Source organism: Parasteatoda tepidariorum, chromosome 2, assembly GCF_043381705.1.
Source record: "Parasteatoda tepidariorum isolate YZ-2023 chromosome 2, CAS_Ptep_4.0, whole genome shotgun sequence".
Classification (NCBI taxonomy): domain Eukaryota; kingdom Metazoa; phylum Arthropoda; class Arachnida; order Araneae; family Theridiidae; genus Parasteatoda; species Parasteatoda tepidariorum.
In genome coordinates this window covers 100,426,972-100,441,635 of record NC_092205.1, presented here as the reverse complement: position 1 = coordinate 100,441,635, position 14,664 = coordinate 100,426,972, and positions in this window count along the sequence as shown.

The window sequence follows — 14,664 nt, the reverse complement described above, 5'->3', positions numbered from 1 at the left end:
GACTGTTTCACATTAATGGACAATACTTGCAGGATCACATTGATTTCCCCTTCTCATAACCTCCTAAACAAAAGATAATTGCTTTACTCTCAACTGCTGCTTAAATTTGTTATAGTAGTTACCTCTTAGCAAAAAGCTGCTTTACCGCAGAGCTATCTTGTTGACTGTGATTTTCCTTCTATTATTATAGATTCAATTCACAGAACATAAATCACGCCATTCAACAAACTGTTTAATTTAAACTTTATGAAGTCGATGGTTTTAATTTATCCAAAAATCAGTCACCGAATTTCTAAGATTTTGAGTAAATTTTAATTTAAAGTTGTTTTCTAGGCCGTATTAATATTATAGTTAGGATATTTATCTACTTTTTTGTCAGTGTAATCTTGCGTATAATTATAATTATACATAATACCCTTAAGTTTCGAAGTAAAGAATATGAAAATATGACAAAATCGGGACAGTAAAGAATCTTTTATTCCAGTAATTAGCTGGAAGTCTAATCATAGGTTAGAGTTTTTTGTTGTTAAAATCATTCCACACTGCCCTTCATCTACCAATCTATACTTCTAGAAATCTTTCCACATTTTGAATAATTCTAAAAATTTAGTTAATGATCTTTTTAGCATCTCACACTTTTTAACAATTTGGAAATTTATCCTTATTTTATCTTCGGCACTCTGGAGTTCCCTATTGAACCCCTCTCACATGTTTATTAAAGGTTTCCTTCTTTTTCATCTATCTTGCTCCTCAGTTTTTGTAGGGAAACCACTTCGTACGTGATCGTTTCTTTACTTCTTCCTGTCATTTTCGTCATTAGATACTAAGGAAAGATTTTGTTTAGAAAACTAAAACTATAGTAAGTCCATGTTCGTAATTTACTTTAGATTCACTCAGTTGTTTTTTTTTTTGTTGCTTTAATCTGCAAAGAAAAATGTTCTCCTTTAGGATAAAAATTGAATTATTACTAAAGATTTGACAAAAAACTCAGTAAATAAAACTCAATATAAAAATTATGAGCATAAAACTTTTCTAGAGAATAAAAATTTCTCATATATGAAATAATTCTATATGAGTAAATATTACTGATACTTATTGTATCGAGTAATTTCTATATTGATTGTACATCTAAAGGAAGTTTCGGAAGGAAATTATAATGTACATTTATTATATTAGTTAAAATATGACATTATTAAGTTACATTCCTTGTGTGTCATATTTTAATATACAGAATACATCGAACCTAATATAAAATAAAAGTCTAGATAAAGCACTGGCATCCACTCGTCAATATTAACTTCAAAAACTAGTAATTTTGGTTCAACGCTATGCTTAATCTGTATTTTAATTTATTTAAGCTTGCTGCATACAAGGAACCGTCTAAGCTTTTATGTTGGTTACCGCTTGTCACAACTAAACTTCATCCATAGCATCTGAGAAGTTTCCAGATTATATATATCCACTTTTTACTCTTTAAAACTATGAAATAAACAATAAAGTTTTACTTTATCAGCTCTGGGATATTGGTTATTATAATTTATATCAATTACTGCTTTTTCCTGTTCCACTCAATATGTAGAAAAGGAATATTAAAGTCAACTTATCATATAATGCTAGAGCATTAATTAAAAAAAAAATGAAATTAATTAAAAAAAAGAAACATTAAATTTATTTATAAAATGTTGACAGGCTTGTTCTGATTTTTTCAACCAGAATAATTTACTTTTTCTTTTTAGCCCCATGTAGTTATATTTAATACTGTATTATATATTTTGTTTTCATTTAATAAAAATATTTTTGTTTTATTTTATGTTGGTTGAAATTTATTGTGGAATCTAGAGTGGCTATACTAATGGCCAGTCAGTACGTTAAAAAGTTATAATGATTATTTTGAAGCAATGAATCTAGTCCTATTGTTTTGAAAAAAATTGAAAAGAATGTAGGGCCACCGAGAAGAGACTCAAGATCAGGATAATAACAGCCAAAGAGTTTGTTTCTCCTTTTTGAATCGTGTACAAAACAAATCAAAAGTATGACTTAATATTAGCTGATATGCATCTTAGTCAAAAAAATAAATATAACAGTCTAATGCATATCATTTTCTTGCTAGTATGTCCACTAGATTCCTATAGATTATTCGAACATATTTTCACTTAATTCCACCAANTATCAGAACTTAAGAATCTAGCCATATGGCCTGCACTTTTATAAGTAATAGTGGACAAGTTACGCTAAAATTAATTTTTTTAAAATATTAAGACATTAATTTTGCTACCGTCTGAAAAGAAGATTTCTGAAACTACGGAAATTCCGTAGCAGTTGGAGGGTATGTATTAGCTGATATGCATGTTAGTTGAAAATGTAAAACAGTCTAATGCATATCATTTTCATGTTAGAATATCCACTAGATTCCTATAAATTATTAGAACATATTTTCACTTAATTACACTAGGATGGAGATCCGTAAGATTGAACTGCACCTTTCGGCCAGTCGGTCTCTATGGAATTGAAAAACTGTCAATTCAGGTGATGGAACATAAAGTCTATGCCATACTAATCACACATTATAGTGCATAATACACCACTAGAAATAAAGCACATTGTCCCAAATCTAAAAGTATTCGCTTTCTCTGTAAAAGTTTCAGTCAAATATTTCAGTTTTCTATTCTACTTTAAGGGTTAACAAAGATATCGTGATTTCAGATTTCCCTTAAAAATATCACTAAATTCAGTATTTTTCAAACTCAAATACTTATTTCATTAATTTTATTTTATAACCAGCGTTGAACATCCAACCCGATTCTGGGTTTACGACTACAAATGATCAACTCTGTATCCTTGTAATTCTGATTCCAATCCAGAAGACAAGGAAACTCCTGGATCAGTACCCCCAGAGGTATTGATTTGTTATGGGAACTTAAAGGACTTTGTGACCCCGACAGATTTAACTTACACCAGTCACCATTTAATTCATGGGGTAATATTCAGTAACAAAGAACTCATGCGTATCTATAATTGTTTTTTCATTTTTCTAGCATCATTTACGTCAAATAAAGTCATCTATTGAAACTTTTACGTAATGAAGTGTTTTCGTTTTGTTTTAACTTAGGAATTTCATTTTAAACTGATTTATAATCTTAATTGAATTTTTCAATCTAGACATTATTACTGTCATTTCAACTACAATTCCAGGTTGGTGGATAACTACTAATTTTGCCATAATTGAGTTTTGGAATGGTAATAACTTTGTTCCCATATAAAACACCACCTAGGCCATCCCATTCTATCTTAGAGTTTAATCAGTGATCTTTTAAAATCACTACTGGAATCTTATAGATTGCTTTCTAGACTAGCAAAGTTCCATCCAAAGAATGGAAAACTTTAAATTTAACCGATACTCTTTTTAAATTGCAAGGTAGATATGTAATGAATTTTAGAAAATCCAATTTCTCACAGCAAATACACTTGCTTTTGATTTATCTGGAGCAAATTCTTTGTTTTTGTTTTATATAGATGATCTTGACTCAAAAGCTTACCTAAAAATGTTACAGAATGGGCAAATTCCGAATTTACCATAACATCATATATAAGGCTGAAGCATTAAATCACGTCAATGACAAAGTGAAACAGAGTGCAGTCAAGCTAAGTAATGATTACTTAGAGTCGACAAAATGTACAAAAATATAAATAAAATGTTTTACAAGTTGTCGAGCAGAGAATTGTCGATATCGAATCAGAGAAATCTTCAAACATAGTCAAAATTCACTTTTAACTTTAATTGAGTGTAATTATATATATTATAAAATTTTAAATGAAAACTAATGCTGCTATAGCCTTTTTTTTACATCGCACGAAATTTCAATTTCATCATTTCAACAGATTATAAATTATTTTGACGCCCGGTGGCTGAGCGGTAGCGCTTCGCGCCACAGGTCCCTGGTTCGATCCTTGGGCCGGGCAAGGCTGACTCAGCCTTTCATCCCTTAAGTGGGTCGATAAATGAGTACCAAGCATGCTTGGGAACTAAACACTGGGGGTTCCGCGTTCGGCTGACCACCTGACCGGAACATCTGCTCCCCCAAGGTCAAGAAAACTGAGATGGGCACAGTAGGCCTTGGCCCTCAAGGGCTGTCGCGCCGCTGAGTTTAGTTTTATGTATTATTTTGATTTGATTCATTATATGCTTCTTTTCAGATTTTCCATCTCCCAGGGGCACACTCTTTCGTGACGGGCACGGCGCACTCGGGGCCCCGAGCTGGACCTGAGCATTGTTCCTCGCCTGCAACGGTCCTATTTTGAGTTCCCGAATTTCCACCAAATGTTTACTTTGACCTAGTGAGCGAATGTTATTGTAATTACATTAAAACACTGGTTATTACTTAGAGATTATAGATCTTCCAATTTGTATTTATCTTTGACTAATTTTGTTGGCTTTCTTGATTTATTATGTTTCACCTATTTATTTTAAATAAAAAAATTTCTCCCATAACATACAGAATAACAACGTTAGCTATTGCTGACCAGCATGTTTGCCGTGTGCTGCGTCTGGAAAGGTGGAAAAGGGAAACCTGGAGTTACCTGCCTGTCTCTCATTGGCTCCCAAGGAGGCATATCTATCTCGGAGATGGCAGACTGCGTGCTCTTTGGCCGCTGCTGCTTCACTCTAGACGAGTGGAAGGAGGTTAGGTACCTCTCACTTTTAATCGGCTGGTTTTAGCACCTTTCTCGGGACTGCATCAGGGGAGTGCGCCTGAGCTCTGATAGCTTTGGCGGATCCACACTCATTTGGTGTATCTGGAGCTACTCTGAGCAGAATACTGAGGCTGATGTATTCAGAGCCGGTGTTTCTGTTCCTCTTGTTAAGCTCGGTGGTGGGCATGAGAGTGCCCAGATGAACCTCTTCATTTGATATGGCTACACCTACTGAATCACCCAGTTTCGGAAAAACCCAGATTTGACTTGTCTACATGCTCTAATTATGACCCTACAAAAGCTAAATATCTGATACTCAGCTCAACAGCAAAGAAACTTTCTTCTTTATCACCATTTCTTTTACAAAGTACTGTGGCGAAATCATCGTACTTGATTCGAGAAGTCCATGCTCTGGCGAACCTGAAAATTTCAACATGCGCTCAAAGTATTTTTTGTTATCTATTTGAACTGAACTGAAGTTCAAGAAATAAAATGTGATCATCATAAAACTTCGTTACCATCGTGATACTTTGTTCTTTACTTTACTTTATCTTTTCTCTTTCCGCAACATGCTTTACGTTTTTCTTCAGTTATTACTTGCTCGATTATTCTTGTTCGTTTTTAATTTTGTTGTTAAGTTTTCATTAAAGTTATGTTTAAATTTAGCATTTCTCCTTTCTGTTATCTTTGGCGACAGACTTAACTAAAGATGCAGACTCATAATAAACGCAACCGATTTCTCGCCAAAGATAAGTGGTGACCCGGACGTGATTTGAACAAGCAGTAACGCCCACTTTAATCTAGTAACTCCTACTTCGATGGATGATCCACATTGAACAGTTGACTTGCTACTTGTGATAGCGGCATCATCCACCTCCTCACTCTGTTGCTGCTCAGTCTCGTCTCGAACATACACACAACGTCGGCCAGCATACACTCGACTGCTAAAGGCAACACAGGAGCGACCATGTCTGTGAAGTTAATACACCTCTCACATTCAGCACTCAAAAAACCCTGTGATCTTAATTCCAGCTCTCCCGGTCTTTCACAAGCACAGCAACTAAGTGGAAACCGTTCATCGAATTCTATCTCTGATAAAATTCTGGTGGGGAAGTATTGTGGCGTAACTACCACTACGAATATAAAACATCAATTCACTGGTATATAAGACATGATAACTTGATTCAATCAAGAGGTACCTTTTGATAGCTGAAGGTTGGCATTGTCGATAACTCCGCTCCCCACAATACCTATTTTAATATCGTAATGATATTAAATTTCTTATTTAGATAAGTAATCTAACCAAGCTACTGCATTGTTATTTTTTAAAATATTTTCAATAGCAATTGTTACGTATTTGAGACTGTTAATGGCCATACATTTACAGCATACTATGCAAAATGGCCATGCACGGCCATACTCGCAGAACAAAAACATACAACAAAGAAGAAAAAAAATATGTTACATGTTATGTAAAATATGTTACTTTACTTGTTTCAACACTTAGAAAAAAATTTTGAAAATAAAATTCATTATTTTTTACCGTTTCATAGCCTTTGTTGAAATGAAGTGAATGTTGGGTGCCCAAAAATGCTAGCGTTATTTTTGTCAATGTTTAATTGAATCTACAAATCTTTTATAATAATCAGTCACTTCTATAGAAATCAATTTGTTTCCTTGATAAACAGTAAACACACATTCAACAAGAAATTAAAAAATTTTGATTGGAGACGGTCTTCAAAAAATTTTATGTTTTTTCTTAAGAATAAAGGCTTTTACTCAATTGAATTGAATTGAATGTAGGGTTTAATGGCACAAGGTACACAAAAGGACATGCTGCGCCAAACATTCGGTTTTAAAATGAATCAAAGGTAAAATCATCCTACTATTTTCTTACTAGATTTTTACACATCATAACAAGAGTATTCGAAAGTGAATAAAACCAGATAAAATATAAATACTATAAGACCAGAGGAAACATGATCAAAAAGTGAATAAAATCAGATAAAAGTGTAAATAGGATAAGGCTTTTACTCAATGATTCAATTCGTTTTGTTACCTTTTGACATTACTTTTACCATACGTGAAAAGCGGATATAGCATAACATGACTCTCGTACTAAGTGACAAAAGCCTTACCGTAATAAGAAGACTATGTAGCTCCTAAAAACAGCATTTTTGTGGCTCTCTAGACGAAATGACCTTTGTTTTCCTTACAATTGCAATCATGGTTCCTATTTTTTAATTAATTTTGTAATAAAAAAAAAATTCTTTTTTTGTATAAGTTTCTGACTAACAGTAAAAACAAAAGTTGTTGATCAATAGTTTTTCAACAAAATGGACTCTTTTTAGAAGTGTCGCGTCATTCTCCTTCGTTAATTATTGTTCTTTTACAAACAAATATAACGTCTTTTTATTTCCATAAAACATTCATGATCAATAATTAATCATTCTTTACAACTTTTAAATTTCATTTCTTCACATTTATTCTTTTAAGGAGTTTCCTCACTTCTATTACTATTACATTTACTTTTTAAACATTTTACATACATAACTTTAATTTTTATATAGCATATTATGATTATCTAAAACATTTTTTTTACATTTATATAGTCTAAAAATCTCCTTCACAATTAGAATTTTATACAAAACATCTATCACATTGTAATAAGCATTTATGCATATATGTTTTATCGTAACTAATTTGACAATATTCGCAAAAATTTATTTTACTTAAAATCTTTTGATAGTAGTTATAACATCAAAATCATTTCAATGTTTCAATATGTAAAAACACAGACAGGCTTTAAAGTAACAATATATATTTTTTCATAAAAAATTTTCTCCACACAGTATATCGCATAGTTCATGTAATTTTTCTGACAATGCTTTTTGTAATTTCATACCGTCCTTGACTGGTATATTTTAAAGAGATTTTTTATGAGCTTTTTATAATTTATTTCCTTACATAACAAATCAGGATTTTGTTTTGAAAAGTCAGTTATAAACCTAGCTAAGCATAAATTATCACAACTTTTTATCTAAATAATTCGAAATTGTTCCATCATTTACTATTTTTAGATGCTTACCCCTTTTCCGTCATTGAAATCATATTAATATCAAAAGTACATCGAGTAATATTTGATTTTTTTTAATTCTATGTTATTATTTCTTATTTCTAACTAACTTTCGAAAGCTTCTTCTGTACTCATTAATTTTGAGAAAAAGAATTTACCTGATAATGAGTTGTGTATTGAGATGTCTATTTTTCTATCAATATTTCCAGTAGTCCTCAATTTCAAACTCAGTCTTAAAATATTATAAGACTGTTAAGATATAATTTTATTAAATTGTTTAGTTATATTATACTTTCTACGTACTATATATTTCTTATATAATAATTAATTTCATAATCTGAAATATAAAAAAAATCAAAATTTATTTTTGTTTTTCCATAATTATTTAGTTTTTAATTTTTAAAATCATTGTTTTAGACTTTACAGAAAGAATCAAATTTTTTTTTCATGAATATTTTTTTCTTCCATATAATTTGATACATCTAAATTTAATAAATCAATTGAAACAGGTTTATATTTATCTGTAATTTTTAATGTTTGCTACTAATTTAATCAAGTCAATTTTTTTTTTACTTCCTCTAATTATACTTTAATGTTCAATTCTTTTGAAGTAGCCAATTTTCTACAAACAATGTTCTCCATTTATTTGGACACATTTTTTTTAAAAAAATTATTATTTGACTATCAACATTTATAAAGTAATCTATTAGAGAATTCCAAATTCCATCATATTTTTTAAGATGTCTTTATATTATTAGGGACATCACAATAATTGCATATTTTATTTATAAAATATTTGCAATTTAAATCTTTTTTAATGTACAAGAAATAGAAAAATGTAAAAAAAAGTTCATCTACTTCAAATTCGAAATTTCATTTCATTTTGCTATTTGGCTTTAGAAAAACCAATTCTTGATGTGTACCTTTGTATGAAAAACTGCTCAAAGTCTTTCATATCATAAAAATATTTTTTTCTTCTGAATCATAACTATTTTTTTATTTGTTTAAATATTTTCAGATACACCTTTTCAGCTCCATTTCCAATAGCAAATTTACTCATTTATTAGAAAAATAAATTTGTAAGTCATTATCTAATAACTAAATCTTTCAACTTGCAAGGATGATATTCGAAGAAAATTTTTTTCACGCCAGTTCGAGGTAAAATCTAAACTTTTCGTACGACTTTGAGCACAGAGTGGTTTGATGTATTTTATTTGATTACTGTTTTTTTCATGAGCAGTATTGATTAAAATAGGAAGATATGTATTCATTCTTTTTTTTTCATTGTGATCAATTTTAAATCTTAATTATGTTTTATTATTAATTACTATTTTTACAACAATTTTATTTGCTGTTTTATTTATTAAGTTGTATGGTTCAGATAAATTGCTTTCATTTTATTCCAAACTTCTTTTTAAATGTGTATTACTTATGATATCGATAAAATTCATCCAGGTTTCTTTTTGAAATTATATTTTAATTTTTCGGGGTAGTGGACGGGTTTTTAAAATTGCACCAAATTTTCAACTGTCGAGGAATTGACAAAATCTTCTCCAAACCCGTCGTCTTTGAAATGTGTATGCTGGAATTTTAAAATGCGATTAAAAGAGAATTTGTAAGGTAGTGCAGTATTTCTTCATTTAATATTAATGTATGTTTTTTTACGTCAGTGTTAAATTAGGCTATATAGCGCCGAGCACTTAATCGACATAAAACCATGATTTAAATTAAGGAGCAATATCCAGTGCCTTTAAGAATGACATTGAAATTTTAGTATAAAGTTGCACTAAGTAAAGAAAATAATCTAAAAAAATCACAATTAAAATAACAACGTCTCTTAATTTTTAAATTAGAACTAGATCTAGATAATGAGGTCTAGATCTGCTTTATGATGAATGGTTCTCCGTAACTAGAGCTAACCGACACTGGTTCGTTTAGTAAAAATGTTTAAGTGGTAATTGCGTACGGCCAGTTTGAATGTAGGTTAAAATTAAAGAAGAATACCCGTCATATATTCTAAACAGGCATTTTTAAAAATTAAATAATATTTCAAATTTAATATAAGAAAATATCATGTCTTCATATTTAACCTTAATATTCATACATTTTGAGCAAAATTTGATTAAAAAAAATAAATTAAAACACTACTACTACGAATGACAGTACTGTAGATCTATTCCAGAACTTCGAATCTCGTTTTTTGCAAAATCCATTTGAATTGTTCTCAGTTCTATGATTTTTTTTGTATTTTTCATGCTCAGAGTGCAGAACTGTTTTAATGCCTGTGTCTCCATTGATAGAAAACCTTCAAACATTATGGCTTGCTTGTGATCTCTTTCATGGGCCATTTATTTCCAGTAAGGTAAATTAAAGTTATTTTGTATATTATAACTGATGTTAGAAAAAAAAATCATTTAGAATATTAGATAAAATAATTTTAAATTCTTACATCATTTTTTGTGACAAGTGAAAAAATTTGCAGTCAGTCACGACCTACAGTAATTCTTCACAAGAACTAGTTATTTTCAATGGTTCAGTAAATTTGGTTCAGTAGATGGTTCAGTAAACTTGAAGAAATTTTAGCACTTTATTAAAATAAAAAGGAATTAGAACCTTATGAAGATCTTAACACAGCTTTCGACGTAATATATATATGTATAAAACTAATATTCTCGTTGCTTGCCTTCTTCAACTGTCATCCAAATATTTCTCTACATGAGGTCTGCTTATCATTTCTCTACATGAGGTCTGCTTCATTTTACATTTTTACCTTTATCCGTTCTAAAACCTTATCCTCCCTTTTCTCATAAACATCCGAACTTCTTCTTAGATCTTCTAACTTTCTTATTTCTTGCTATCTCTGACCACTAGTATTGTCTACTCTTTGCTTTACATTAATTAATAGCCTAAGAAATCTTCAAATTCCTTACATCTAACTGACAAGCGAAGAATACGCATCTTTTCTGGGGAATTTTTCTGAATTGAAGAGTTAGTTTGCGTCATTTAGAAATCACGAATCGTATGCATAAATGTGATTTGAATGAATGGCAACAAGCTTAATAATGCCATACATAATAACCTACTACCCGACATCAAACTACATTTAAATTCTTAATTGATGTTATTCAAAAAACTTATGTCTGTACAAATTGAAAATGTACGCAATATACTCTAAATTTTAATTTTTGTAATCTCTGTACAAATATATAACTTATGCCATTGTACCATAATAGAACTATATACAAATAAAAAATCTGACTAACGTTAGGTGGTATTTCGTTTAGTATAATTATTTTTAAAATCTTTGCCGAACAATTTTGTTTTGGATGTTTATTCTAATTCTGCCTTTCACTAGAAATTTTGGGGAAAAATCTTTTTGTTTTTAATGTTTAAGAATGTTGATTAATGTCTAGCTGTGTAACTTATGTCATGAATTCATTATTTCGAAATCAAGAATATTTTCTTCATTTTTTTCTTATAATTCTTTCTTATAACTAGTTTTTAAATATCTTCATTTTCACTCACATTAACCATCCAGATTTTATTTTATTTTTTCTTTTTGGTCTTCCAGTTTAGATGACAAGATTTTACAACCACGTCAATACAATAACATTTCATTTTACATTTCGCATTTCCATATTATCAGGCTACTTTGGTGTTTTGCCCCCAACATCAAATTTCTTCCGATGTCTTTTCATGTAATTTATTCATTTAATTAAAAAATTAACAAAAAAAAACATGTACGTCAAAAGAAAGATATTTTATCATTCCTTGGTAAAATGGCGAATTATTATACCTTTCATTTTGCTTACACAAATTTTTTTCTAAATTATGTTTTTAAAAAAATTCTTTCGGATTTACAGTTTGCTGTGTATATCACAAGATATATCTTAAAAGTTGTGTTTAACTTAAAGGTTAAAAGTGACAACTTATGGGAGAAATCGGGTGTAGAATACAAATAAGAAATTATTACGATTGTTTCAATCTTTTATTTAGGTAACTAAAACATTATTCCGCATTGACGCAAGAAGTTTTTCGCACTCAGTTTTAGCAAAAAAAAAAAATTTGATTTTCAACATGCTTTTTTAAACTGGATCAATTTCTATAATTTATCCATGAAATACTTCATTTTTACTGCGAAAAGCAATACCTTTTTTTAATCTCTAAATTATTTCACAGACAACACCATTTTATTCAATCACTCACGTCAATACATTGAATCAGAAGTTATTTGTTTCATCCTATCATTTGTTTCATCAAATATTATCGAAACTATTCTTTTACAATGTTTAAAAATTATTGTAGCATCAATAAATTACTTATTAAGAAAGTAATTTGTCTAAAACGAGACATAATTCAATGCGAATTTCTTGCTTGAATATGAAAACACAACTATTTTAAAACTAGAAGTGTCTTCTAAGAACATATAACTGCCCCCCTTTTTTTAAAAAAAAAAAAATAATTTGTTTCTATTTTTGCTCTTCGTTCTTCATCTCCTCTCATCTATTTCCTATTCACATTACTAATATCAATACAACCAAATTTTTCTTTAAGTTCTTGTCAGAAAAGTTTTTATCTGAAATTAAGATTTTACTACTAAAATACACCATAAACCAGTGATGATAAAGGGGCATTTAAGACCTTGACTCATCTGCTATTATTTAATTACGGGAAGGCGTCAGAGGTTTTCCTTGTTCAGGCAAGGATTGATTTAACATTGAAATGAAAATATGAATTTTTTTTCAATTTCTAATTCAAACTTCATCAAGTCGATTGTTTTATTTTACCCGAGAATCTGTCAGCGAATTTCTGATTTTGAGTCAATTTTGATTTAAAATTGTTTTCTAGCCGGTAAACAAATAAATTATAGTTTATATTAATAATTAGGGTATTTTTCAATTTTTTTTTTGTCAGTGTAGTCTTGCGTTTAAGTATACTCTTAAATTTCGATGTAAGGAACATGAAAAATGTGACAATATCAGGATATTAAGCAATCTTGCATCTCATTAAATAGTTGGAAGTCTAATCATAGGTTAGAGTTTTCTGTTGCTAAAATCATTCAACTTTGTTCTTCATCTACCAACCTTTACTTCTAGAAATCTTTCCATATTTTGAATAATTCTAATAGTTTAGTTAATGATCTTTCAAGTGTCTCATTATCTAGAAATTTATCCTACTAATCTTTGGTTCCTTGGGGTTCCCGGCAAAGCACCTCACGCATGCTTATTAACGCCTTTCTTTTTTTCTTTTATCTTGCACCTCAGTTTTCGTGGGGAAACAACTTCGTACGCGATTGTCTCTTCATTTTTTCCTGCATTTTCGTCATTAGACACTGAATAAGGATTTTGTTTAGAAAACTGAAACTATAGTATATCCACAGTTGTACTTTACTTTTGTTTTATTCAGGTTTATTAGGTTTTATTTTATTTTATTCGGTTTTTTTTTGTCTTGTTTTGTCTTACATAGAGTAATGTCCTTTTTTAGGATACAAATTTACGTATTTCTAAAGATTCAACAAAAACTCAGTAAAAAATTTTGATTATAAACTTTTCTAGAGAATGAAAATTTCTCATATACGAAGTAATTCTATATGAGTCAATATTGCTGATACTTATCGTATCGAGTAATTTCTATATTGATTGAATATCTAAAAGGTCATTTTGATAAAAAAAATTGCAATGTACACTTATTATATTAGTTAAGAATATGCCATCATTAAGTTATATTCTTTGTCTGGCATATTTTAATGCACAGAATACATTGAACCTAGTTTAAAATAAAAGTCTAGGTAAAGCACTGTCATCCACTCGTGAACTCTATATACTCATAATTTTGGATCAACGCTCTGCTTAATCTGTATTTTCATTTATTTAAGCTTGCTGCAAACAAGGAACTGTCTAAGCTTTTAAGTTACCGCTTGTCGCAACAAAACTTCATTCACAGCGTCTGAAAAGTTTCCAGATTACATATATATATACACACTTTATACTCCTTAAAACCATAAAGTTAACAACCAAGTTTTACTTTATCAGCTCTGGGAAATTGGTTATTATAATGTATATCAATTAACTGCTTTTCCCCCGTTTCAATCATTGTGAAAAAAGGAATATTGAGTCAACTTATCATATAATGCTGGATCATTAATTCCGTTTTCCCTCATTCATTTCCATAGTGTTTTGGTTCTCACTAGCATAAAAGTATTGCTTGTCTATAAATATTTTTTTAGTTTGTTTTGATACACATATAATTTAATAGGGTAGTATTTTTTATTTTCAAACTTAGTGGATAACAATTGTAAAAAATGAGTGAAAACAATCTCACGGACAATGCGACGGATTTAAGGTTATGTCAAGGTACGTTTCTTGTGAATATCAATTGATTGTTAGGTTTTCTCTTCTGAAATTACATTATGACGCATTCACATATATTATTAATACATATACATTTTACAGGGCGAGACGATGAGTGGCACTTCCACTGGTTCAAGAGGTCCACGAGGGAAAAATGCACAATATCACCTTTTTTTTTATAATACTGACACGGAATGTGTTGGCATGGCTGACCAGCTAAAAACACTACCCTGGAAACGCGGAGGTCCCGAGTTCGTTTCTCCATGTTATTATTTATTAGTTATTATTTATAGAATGCTTTAGAATATTCTCATTCTTACGTCATTTATGTTTCCTGATTACACTGTATATAAATTCCTGAGTGTCAAGTGGAAAAGGCAGTTATACCATGTTTTGTGTATTTTGGATGTTTATTAACAGACCTATTCTACGCCAACCGTAAATTCTATTCTTTCTACGCGGAGTCATAGGTTATGACATAATAAGAACAATATAACAGAATGAAGTGAATTGCATTACACATTACTCGAGTAAGTAAGAGTAAGT